The sequence below is a fragment of the Prunus avium genome, chromosome 8 (genome assembly GCF_965620075.1).
Source record: "Prunus avium chromosome 8, drPruAviu1.hap1.1, whole genome shotgun sequence".
Taxonomy (NCBI): Eukaryota; Viridiplantae; Streptophyta; class Magnoliopsida; order Rosales; family Rosaceae; genus Prunus; species Prunus avium.
In genome coordinates, this window is record NC_142291.1 from 25,047,226 (window position 1) to 25,059,796 (window position 12,571).

Genomic DNA, 12,571 nt, shown 5'->3' on the forward strand with positions numbered 1-12,571 from the left:
GTGTAAAAGAATACAATACGTCTTTAAATAAATAAAATATGACGTTATTAAATCATACGACGTCCAATGTATTTATATAACCGTCGTGCAATAGTAATGCCACTTCGTTTTTTACATTAATATTGACGTGGAAATAGCGGTTAGGGTAAATCACCGTCGTTGTTATAACAAATAACGTCATTTACAAAAAAAAACCGACGTCTGTACACTGAAAAATGAACCAAAAAATTGTCATGGAGAAGAATAGACGACTTATTTTATACAACATTCGTCGTGTAAAAGAAAACACTACGTCTTTAAATAAATAAAATATGACGTTATTAAATCATACGACGTCGAATATATTTATATAACCGTCGTGAAATAGTATTGTTACTTCAATTTTTCCATTAATATTGACGTGGAAATAGCGGTTAAGGTAAATCACCGTCGTTGTTATAATAAACAACGTCATTTACAAAAACAACCAACGTCTGTATACTGAAAAATGAACCAAAAAATTTTCATTTAGAAGAATAGACGACCTATTTTATACAAACGCAGTCGTGTGTATGTATATACTACGTCTTTAAATAAATAAAATACGACGTTATTAATATTTACTACGTCTTATATATTTACATAACCGACGTGGAAAATATGTTAGGCTCATGACTTACGACATATTTATTTCTATAAACGACGTAGTATGTGATATGCAACGTCGTGATCATGTAAAAGACAGCCGTGTTTCTCTATTTATACGTCGTCTTTAGTAAAATAATAGTCGTCTAATCCATCCAAGACGTCGTCTTTTGTAACGTTCAGGTTCGATATCTGTCCTTTTAGACGTCGGTATTATTGTACTGAAGTCATGTTATTTGTAATTACATGTCGGCTCTTTATCCTTCTCCGACGTGATATCGTTAATAACCGTTTCACAATAACGTCGTCTTTTTTCACTTTTAGTTCGCTTTTAGACGTCGGTTAATTCAATGCCGTCGTTGAATGCTCCAAAACGTCGTTTTTGATTGACAATTTTATGGCAACAGACGTCTGTTTTTCACAGTTTTATAAGGACCGTCGTTTTATAATACTGAACCAGTATTTTATGTACTGATTGTTTTGTGTCCAAAACCTGCATAATGAAAGTGAAGAAAACACATTACAATTTATTGCAAAATTAATGTCATACAGTAGTGCTGTTTAGGGCATAAATAATTTCATAAATTACAAGAGCATCATTCAATCCATATATCTTCACACCCATCTCGAATATTTTGACTCCCAAACTCACCCACTAGTTCATCAAATGTGTCAACATTTGGCATCCCTCTAGTAAATGGCTCACACTCAATTCTCACATCACCTAAGACATCATCACCAATAACATCATCATTATATTCTCTATTAGGCGCTGATAACACTACCGACCAACCATGATGCATCGGGTCGTCAACAAAAAATACTTGTTTGACTTGAGAAGCCAAAACAAATTGGTCATTCCTATGTCCAATTTTACTCAAATCTACAAGGGTAAATCCAAGTTCGTCGACTACAAGGCCGAAAGTACTATCTATCCAATCGCACCTAAAGACTGGGATTGTAAACTTTTGGTAGTCAAGGTCCCAAATTTCTTGAATGACACCATAAAAACCCATATTTGAGAGAATTGGGTTTTTATCCTTGGCACTAGCAACTTGCATGGTATGTGCAAGTAAATAAACTCCACTATTTTGAACTGTCCGCACATCATCTTGTGCCTTGATGTTAAATTTAACACCTTTAATAAGATAGCTCCTATATAATGGCACTGCCATGTTTGGACCAGCTGCTAGCCACCTTAAATTTTCTGATACCCCATGATTGCCTCCCTCATCAAGTTCACTTTGAACCTGCAAATTAATCATATCTTAATTCAATCTAACATAGAAAGAAGAAAATTAAAAGTCCAATATGTTATTGAATAACATATACCTTGAAGTGTAGCCATTGAATGAAAGTGCTATTGTGCTTATCTTGCAGCCACTTTGTTCTCTTTCTAAATTTTGGATAAGCGGCCTTGATGTGGATCATATGTTCCCTACATGACACGAAAAATTCAAGCATTACGGTCCCAAACATATAAGATAAACATAAGGAATAATTTAAAATGGAAACTTAAGGAATAAAACTCATACTCGATATAAGGTAGAACTTCCTCCGTATTCTCCAAGACATATAGATGTGCTTGGTTCAACAGGTCCCGATCAACTAAGCTCACTGTGCAACTGTTGTTAATATTATGTTAACTCGCAATTGTACGGGGCAATTAGTAGTATAGCAAGACAAGTACGAGGTCGTACCCACGAAGACTGAGAAGTTAAAACTAGTTATGTACTTAGATTACCAAATTCAAGAAAGTAGGAGGTTATGTCTAAAACAGAATTTAAAACAAGAGTGGTTGTGATTGTTGAACAAAAGAAGCAAAATGAAATTGCAAACAAAAACAAGTAAACAAATGTAACAAAGAGTGGTTTTAAGAGTTGGAAAACAGATTTTGAGACTAGGGCATTCGAATCACCATAACAATTCAATTCTGGGTTATAAAGATTCAAGTAACAAGTCTAATTCAGATTCAAAGATTGATTCTAGCTAAAGTATGATTAGGCCATGGTGTTTGGTCCTAACCTTGTGTTCCTAATTCCCTAATTTGATCATTTGTTGTCTAACCTAAAATTAAGCATTAGGAACCCATTAAGCATAGAAGAACATTTTAAACAACCAAGTATGTATCTAATCCCTGTTGTCGAATGTCCATACATACTCTTCCTATTCATAGTTCAATTCGAATTAAAGCATGGTGTATACTCTTAATTCAAACCAAGATAGTTAACAAACAAGTTCTAATGGTGATCAATCATTCAAACAAGCATGTTAACTTATAAGCATAATGAATAAGAACATGAATCATGAATCAAACTTGAAACTCCAAACTTATAAACCCAGAATATTCATGTTAGGTTACATCGAAGCCCTAGTTATGGATTTAGCTACTCATAATGGAAAAGAGACTTGAACAGAAATGAGAAAACATAATGAATACAATAAGAGTAGAAAAACCCTTTTTCTGAAGTTCTTGTGGTGTCCAAGGCTTCTCCAAGTGCTTCTCCACTTCTAATGCTTCTCCAAGAGCTTCCCCACTTCTAGAAAGATGTATGAAGGATATGGAGGTGATTTGGGATGAGTTTGAGTGAGTGGTGATGGCTAAGGAAGATGAAATTCGTAGGGAAATGGAAGAGAGGTTTGCTGGAGTTGTTTTGGTGATTGTTGGAGTGTTTGGGATTTTGAGAGTGTTTGAGGATGGTTGGAGTGAATTGTGGGGGTTGTGAATCTCAGGATTTGTTGTGTCTTGAATGTGGAATGGATGTGGTATTTATAGGGAGAGGGGAGTGACAAATCTGAATTCAATATGGCTAATGCATACAACACTTGCATTATAAAAGATGAATTGGTTGATGCACTTCACTAATGCATACAACACTTGCATTATAAAATCTGAATTGGTTGATGCACTTCACCAATAGATCCCACCAGCAGCCCTAGCTCATCTTCATGTCACCATGACCAAGCTTCCAACCAGAAATGATAGCTCATACCTAGCTCACCATTACCAAGCATCCAACCAGCACATGCTGAGGTCAGCATAACCAGCAACTTCAAGGGCTTACAACTTGGGCTTCTCTTAATCAAATTAGGACTTTAAGCACTCGAAATTGAAGTTCAGAATGTCTTCTTTCCAGCCATATGTCATTTGGGCCAATCCAAGGTCGGAGGAGGAAGTTAAGGCCAAAACAAATTGCTAACTCATTTTGCGCGCTGATAAAATCCATCCTGAGCATGGCTCTGTGTTTGCTAGGTAACAGACTCCATATTTATCCAATGGGGCTGACCTTTGGATATGTTATAGTACACACCCATTGGAACAACCTTCATGAAGAATGCTGCCTCATCCGAGCTGTGTAGGTTGCTGAAACAAAGCTTGCAATATGACCTACGGAACTGGACTGGCAGGGGGCTGTAGCCAAAATGAGTTTGTCTTTTAAGCTCTTCTTCCATTCATCCAAATTAGGCCTTAACATGCTTGAATTGCATGAATTATGCTCTCTTGCTCTATTGGCCTACAAAACACACAAAGGGAGGGAAATAACTTAGAATTATAGGAACTAAGCAAAAGAAGTAAGTAAATTGGGCATGTATATGTATGAAATTATGAGCTTAACACACCCCCAAACTTAGATTTTGCTAGTCCTCGAGCAAAACAAAAGAGAAACAAAGATAAAAACAAAACAAGAAGTTAACTAGACCACTTTCGTAGGTAACTCGATTGCATTGAGCGTATGCAACAAGCCTTTAAACCTCTAGGCATCCCTAGTAGGAGGAGTTGTGTCTCCTGAGGGTTTAACAGATACGATACCCACAAACGTTTTTCTAACTCTACAAAACAAAATGGTTAGAAAAACAACTTTGAAATCAACTAATGAAAATGAAAGAAAGTTTTAGTCATACCTCCAACACCATAGAGTTGCCAAGATAGGTCATCAATCAGTGTGTACAAGTGGAAGCTATAGCTCAAAGGCACACAGTTTCAAAGCAAGCACACTCAAACCTTGAATAGAGAACATGCTTCGACTCTAATTCTCACAGATAACACTCAATCACTCAGAACCTATGTTTTAATTCTCTCAAGAAAGCATAAGTGAGTGTATGAAATAGAAGCACAAATTTGGTTAGATCTCATGAAAGGAATTAAATACTAAGAATAGAGATACACACATACTTACCAGCACCCATGAATACATCCTCAAAGATCAGCTAGGTCTTTCACAATGTTGTAATGAAAGGCTAAGGTTTAGGGGAAATGGAAGAATTGGAAGGAAAAACAAATAACTTAAGAACATACCAAGGTTGCATGCTTCATTAATCTGCAAGGCATCATTGATTTAGATTGGCATGGCAGCAAACTTCATGGTATCTCCTGGCATAGACTTTATTTTTCACACTTAGATCAAATCGAAACACTTTCATCTTCGTTGATTTGATCTGCATCTTCATTAACTTCATTGCACAGATTCACATCATCTTTATTTAGGTACATGGCTGCAACTTCCTTGCTTCAAACTTTATCTTGGCACACCTTGGTATATTTCTAAGCTATAGGGTATGGCTACAATAGGTCAAGTATCTCAGATTGAGATACAAAGGTAGGGAAATGATGAGGGTGATAGAAGAAAAGGCTTTAAGTGTTTGGCTTCAAGAGGGTTGATGGAACACACATATAGGTAGGGTGAAAAGAAAGCACATAGAATGGTTATGCACACATAGCCTAGCATCACTTCAATGAGTTCATTCATGAATGAGAGCAAGCACATGATATCTGCAAAAGAGAATCATCCTTAGTATTCAATCAAAATGGAATAATGAGATCAATTAGAGTGAATTGAAGAAAATAAGTATGGATGAGAAATAGAACACTTTAAACCCTCTCAAGAAAGCAATTAGGCTCGATATAGCTCACTAGGGTAGTCTCCACTATTTTCCTTCAAGAATTTGAGCGTGGTACTTTAGCCACCAGAATTCTAAGAGCAAAAGCTTTGTGAAGTGCAAAATTCTGATATGAAAACCTCAAATAGCAGCTCCATAGCATTGATTGTATGACATTCTTTAAAAAAAATAAAAAAATAAAAATAAAAAATAAAAAATAAAAAAAAATAAAAAATTGTGACAAGAGAACGAAAATTGAAAACACAAATGGATAAGAAAATTGAAATTGAAAACCTTCCCCCCAGACCTGAATTGAACATTGTCCTCAATGTGAAAGCATACAAAAGATGATTGAGAACAAACAAATGATAAAGGGAAAAGTTTAGAAGAAGGTTTAGGAAAAATAAAAAATAAAAAAAATGAATATATAAGCAACTCATGGATGACCAGTTAAGTGCCTCAGAAAACACAGCCAGGGGATCCGGGAAGGTTGGAGGGGTCACAATGGTCCCGCTTAAAACCCAAACTTCTTAGACACCGAAGGTGTCGCCTAAAGAACTCCTAGACACTGTATTGACGGAAGTGCTCACTGGAGTTACCATAAGTTAGCTCATATGAAAAATCTTTTTAAATTTTTAAATTTTTTTATTTCTTTTAAATTTTTATATAAAAAAAAAACAGAAATTTAAAATAATAACAAGTAAAGAGAAAGGATTTGAAATGCTCCCCCTTGATGCGATTAGGTCGATTGCTACCAAGCACTTTCTTCTTGAACACATGGGTTGCCTCCCAAGAAGCGCCTTAGTTACTGTCTTGGCAAGACATTGTGCAATCAGCTAAGTTGATGGTACGAAGGGAAGTTGATCTACCACATGGCCAGTTTGGATGCCAGCTGAAACTCCCTCATAGAATGGCTTTAAACGTTGTCCATTTACTTTGAAAGTCGAGCCATCTTTAGGGTTTTGAATCTCCACAGCTCCATAGGGAGAAACATTGACCACGGTGAATGGGCCTTGCCATCTAGACTTCAATTTTCCTGGAAAGAGACGCAAACGTGAGTTAAACAAAAGAACTGACATACCTTTGGAGAACTCTTTCCGTTGAATGTTTCTGTCATGGTAACTCTTGGTTCGTTCTTTGTAAAGCTTTGCATTCTCATAAGACTCATGTCTAATTTCTTCCAATTCATTCAGCTGAAACTTTCTTGCATGGCCTGCCTTGTCTAGATCAAAATTTAACTTCTTGATGGCCCAAAAAGCATTGTGTTCAAGCTCCATTGGCAGGTGACAAGCTTTCCCAAACACAAGACGATAAGGGCTCATTCCAATGGGAGTCTTATATGCTGTCCTATAAGCCCATAATGCATCATTGAGCTTGGCTGCCCAATCTTTCCTTGTATTGTTCACCACCTTCTCCAGGATGTGCTTAATTTCTCTATTGCTTATTTCCACTTGACCAGAAGTTTGCGGATGATATGGTGTAGAGACTCGATGGGTGATGTTGTACTTCTTCATGAGTGCTTCGAATGGCTTGTTACAGAAGTGGCTGCCTCCATCACTAATGACAGCCCTTGGAGTACCAAACCTTGTGAAAATATTATCCTTCAAGAACTTCAGCACCACCTTATAATCATTGGTTTTGGTGGCTATGGCTTCCACCCATTTAGACACATAATCAACAGCAACAAGTATGTAAGTATAACCAAAGGAAGATGGGAATGGTCCCATGAAATCAATACCCCACACATCGAAGAGCTCCACAACAAGTATGTTATTCAATGGCATTTCATTCCTGCGACTTATGTTCCCCATCCTTTGGCACCTATCACACTTAACACAAAAATTAAATGCATCTTTAAATAGAGTGGGCCAAAAGAAACCAGATTGCAGAATTTTAAGTGCTGTTTTCTTAGCTCCAAAGTGACCTCCACAGGCCAATTCGTGGCTATGCCTAAGTATGCTTTCTTGCTCTTCTTCTGGAACACATCTTCTGATGAGTTGATCCGGGCAATGCTTGAATAAGAAAGGTTCATCCCATACATAATGTTTCACCATGGAAAAGAACTTCTTCTTATCCTGAGAAGTTAGATCATTTCTAAGAACACCACAAGCAAGATAATTAACAAAATCAGCATACCATGGCTCTTTGATTTGGGCAGCATATAGTTGTTCATCAGGGAAAGTCTCATTCAAGGGTAGCACAGCTCCTCCTTTTTCTTCAACCACAATTCTGCTCAAATGATCAGCTACCACATTCTCACATCCCTTCTTATCTCGAATCTCCAAATCGAATTCTTGCAGCAAGAGAATCCATCTAATCAAGCGTGGTTTGGCATCCTTCTTAGTGAGCAAGTATCTAAGGGCTGCATGGTCAGAATAAACAATTACTTTAGAACCAACAAGGTAAGAACGAAATTTTTCTAAAGCAAAAACCACAGCAAGCAACTCCTTCTCTGTTGTGGAGTAGTTGATTTGAGCATCATTCAAGGTCCGGCTAGCATAATGAATCACATGGGGCAGCTTGTTCTTCTTTTGACCTAAAACTGCACCAATAGCAAAGTCAGAGGCATCACACATTATTTCAAATGGTAAAGACCAATCCGGAGCTATGATAATAGGGGCTGAAGTTAGCTCCCTCTTCAAGGTAGAAAAAGCTTCCATGCAAGCTTCATTAAACTCAAAAACAGCATCCTTAGCAAGGAGATTACACAATGGCCTTGTAATGCTTGAGAAATTTTTGATGAACCTTCTATAGAATCCAGCATGACCTAGAAAGCTTCTAATTCCTTTAACAGAGGTAGGGGGTGGAAGATTTGAGATGAGGTCGATCTTGGCTTTATCCACTTCGATTCCCTTGCTTGAAATCACATGGCCTAGTACAATGCCTTGTCTCACCATGAAGTGACACTTCTCCCAATTCAAAATCAGATTTGTTTCCTGGCATCTTTTAAGCACTAGAGACAAGTGGTGAAGACAATTATCAAAAGAGGAACCAAAAACTGAAAAATCATCCATAAATACCTCAATGAATCGTTCCACCATATCTGAAAAGATTGACATCATGCATCTTTGGAAAGTTGCTGGGGCATTGCATAAACCGAATGGCATCCTTCTATAAGCAAACGTACCAAATGGGCATGTGAATGTGGTTTTCTCTTGGTCTTCCGGAGCAATGGGAATTTGATTATAACCTGAAAAACCATCAAGAAAACAATAGTAAGCATGGCCAGATAAACGTTCAAGCATTTGATCAATAAAAGGTAAGGGGAAATGATCTTTTCTAGTGGATGTGTTCAACTTCCTGTAATCAATGCAAACTCTCCAACCAGTGACAGTTCGTGTAGGAACTAGCTCATTCTTCTCATTCTTCACAACGGTGATTCCGGACTTCTTTGGAACAACTTGCACAGGGCTCACCCACTTAGAATCTGAAATTGGGTAGATGATTCCTACATCGAGTAGCTTTAAAACTTCAGCTCTAACCACCTCTTTCATGTTGGCATTTAGCCTCCTTTGGGCATCACGAGATGGTTTGCTGTCTTCTTCCATTAAAATCCGGTGCATGCACATGCTTGGACTAATTCCTTTGATGTCTGCTATGGTCCACCCAATGGCTGTTTTATGCTCTTTTAGAACTTTAATTAAGCTCTCTTCTTCACGTGAGGAGAGACCTGCAGCAATTATAACAGGGAGAGTTTCGTTAGCACCCAAATATGTATATTTAAGATTATTGGGAAGAGGTTTAAGTTCTAGCTTTGGTGGGATGACAATGGATGGCTCCAATTTCGTGGATGATGGTCCAAGAGGCTCGATTGGTGGCCTAAAGGATGGTGGGTATGGCGGAAACACTTCTAAGGCAGCCACCACTTCTTGGAACTCCGGTTCACAAAGATCTTCCTCTTCTTGTGTTAAGACAGCTTCTAGAGCATCATTAGACTTTCTCTGCAAAATTTTGGAAGAAACCTCATGATCCACAACATCAATTGAAAAGCAAGAATCAAGAGAGATAGAAGGTTGAGATAGAGCATTAAGCATTTTAAATTCAACAGTTTCACCCAAAACAGTCATGGAGAGAGTGCTATCTTTCACTTTGATGATTGTGTCTGCAGTGGCCATGAATGGCCTGCCTAGGAGAATGGGATCAACACGATCTCCATTTGGATTGTCTTCCATGTCCATCACTACAAAATCAGCAGGGAGAATTAGTGTATTAACTTGAACTAGAATATCTTCTACAATACCTTTTGGATATTTTATAGAATGATCAGCTAGTTCAAGTCGCATTGAAGTCTTCTTCATCCCTTCTAAGCCAAGCTCTTGATAAACTGAATATGGCAAAACATTGATGCTTGCTCCCAAGTCCAACATGGCTCTTCCAACCTTCTTGCCTCCAATGTTAATGGGAATGTCAAAGCTGCCAGGATCATCTAGTTTTGGTGGAAGCTTCCTTTGCAATACAGCACTTACATTCTGGTCGAGCTTTACTCCTTCATTTGGAGCGAAATTGAGCTTGTGAGTTTTCAAGTCCTTGATGAATTTTCCATATGCAGGAATCTGTTCAATAAGATCAAGCAAAGGCAAATTGATATTAACTTTACTCAAAATATCATAAATCTCTTTAAAAGCCTTATCTTGCTTTGCTTTCTTAAGACGGCCTGGAAATGGAATCTGTGGAACATATGGAGCGGGTGGCACGTATCTATCTTCTTGAAGATGTGGTGGCACAAATTTGTCATCCCTTTTATGCAATTGGAATTGATCGGATTTCTGAGAATCTGATTTGGCCTTAGGAGCAGATTGAGAAGTTTTGAGTTGTTCTCCTTCCGTGGCCATGGTCTCCTCCTCTTCATTTTCTACAATCACAACATCATTTGAAAGATTAGAATCATCTTTATTATCAATGATCTTACCTGATCTGAGCACATGAATGGCCTTGGCTTCTGGGTTCTTGGGATTGATCTCAGTTTGGCTTGGCCATTTCCCAGGCACTCTTTGAGTTATTTCAGCAGCTATTTGGCCTAATTGGACTTCCAATTTGGAGATGGCAGCTTGTGTAGTTTGCTGAAAATTGGATTGGTTGATTGCCATCTGCTTCACTATATCTTCCAATGATGATGATGATTGTTGTGGCCTTTGGAATGAAGGGGGATTTGCTTGATTCTGGGTATTTCTCCATGAAAAGTTTGGATGATTCCTCCAACCTGGATTATAACTTTGAGAGTATGGATCATTTCTTGGACCTTGGTTGTAGGAATTTACCAACTTAGCTTGCTCTTGCACAAATTCTGGATATCCAGCCCCAAGTGGACAAGCTGTGGTAGCATGGTCATGAGATTCACAAATGCTACACACTTCCTTCGGAGGGCTTCTTGAGTTTAATGCAAGAAGAGCATCTAGCTTTTGTTCCAGTTTTGAAATCTGCACACTAGAAGCATCATTAGAACCACTAATAACACGTTTACCTCTTGTATCCGTATGTTGGGTCTCCATTGCTATCTCCTCAAAGAGTTCGTACGTTTCTTCTGGAGTTTTGGTTTTAAAAGAACCACCTGCAAAATTGGTGACTATATTATGACTAGAAGGGGTTAGTCCTTTATAAAACATACGCATTTGAAGCTTCAATGGAATCCCATGATGAGGACATTGGTTGAGCAACCCATTGAATTTCTCCCATGCTTCACAAAACGATTCATCATCTTGCTGTGCAAATAACAAGATCTTGTCCCTAAGCATGTCGGTCTTTTGCGTGGAGAAGTATTTTTCCAGGAACTTCTTTTGAATGGCAGACCATGTAGTGAGTGAACCAGGCTTCAAAGAATTCAACCAATACTTCGCCTTATCCTTTAAAGTGTATGGAAACACTCTCATTCGAAGTTGATCTTCTGTCACACCTGTCAAGGGAAAAGAACTCACAACATTAAAAATATCCTTTATATGAGTCAATGGATCTTCATTAGGTAAACCATAAAAGGAAGGCAGCATATTAAGATGAGAAGATTTAAGCTCATAATTTCGAGCTACAGTGGGCAGCAAAATGCTTGAAGGAGATGCTGGAATTGTTGGGATATCAAGTTCTCCCATGAACTCAATGGCAGCCATCATTTCTTCTTCTTCTTGGTCTGAACTTGCTTCCGAATTTGAAAGTGAAGAACCGGGAAGTTCAGTGTGGAGAGCAAGACTTGTAAATGTAGCAAGAGCTTGCTCTTTTGCAGTTGACAACTCCCTTTCTAGACGATTCTGAATTTCAGAGGTCACTCGTCTGGGTTGCAATGATGGTCCTGCGTTCAAAGATCTAGAACGTTGGAACGAAGACCTCACTTGTTCAAGTAATGGATTTTTAGACATAAACTACCTGAAACAGAAAATTAGATTAATTAGAAACACTAAAAAGAATAGGGTAACCTTGGGCACATAACCAGGGAAGAACTTTCGTTCAGTCCCCGGCAACGGCGCCAAAATTTGTTGTTAATATTATGTTAACTCGCAATTGTACGGGGCAATTAGTAGTATAGCAAGACAAGTACGAGGTCGTACCCACGAAGACTGAGAAGTTAAAACTAGTTATGTACTTAGATTACCAAATTCAAGAAAGTAGGAGGTTATGTCTAAAACAGAATTTAAAACAAGAGTGGTTGTGATTGTTGAACAAAAGAAGCAAAATGAAATTGCAAACAAAAACAAGTAAACAAATGTAACAAAGAGTGGTTTTAAGAGTTGGAAAACAGATTTTGAGACTAGGGCATTCGAATCACCATAACAATTCAATTCTGGGTTATAAAGATTCAAGTAACAAGTCTAATTCAGATTCAAAGATTGATTCTAGCTAAAGTATGATTAGGCCATGGTGTTTGGTCCTAACCTTGTGTTCCTAATTCCCTAATTTGATCATTTGTTGTCTAACCTAAAATTAAGCATTAGGAACCCATTAAGCATAGAAGAACATTTTAAACAACCAAGTATGTATCTAATCCCTGTTGTCGAATGTCCATACATACTCTTCCTATTCATAGTTCAATTCGAATTAAAGCATGGTGTATACTCTTAATTCAAACCAAGATAGTTAACAAACA

The 12,571-nt window shown here is 37.8% G+C and overlaps 1 non-coding gene across 1 annotated transcript; it reads left to right on the top strand.

The window, feature by feature from the left end:
• The first annotated feature begins 11,127 nt into the window (after positions 1-11,127).
• On the top strand, positions 11,128-11,234 carry LOC148292377 (small nucleolar RNA R71). Its single transcript, XR_015827205.1, has one exon. It is a non-coding gene; the product is annotated as a small nucleolar RNA R71 (small nucleolar RNA).
• Positions 11,235-12,571: the final 1,337 nt, after the last annotated feature.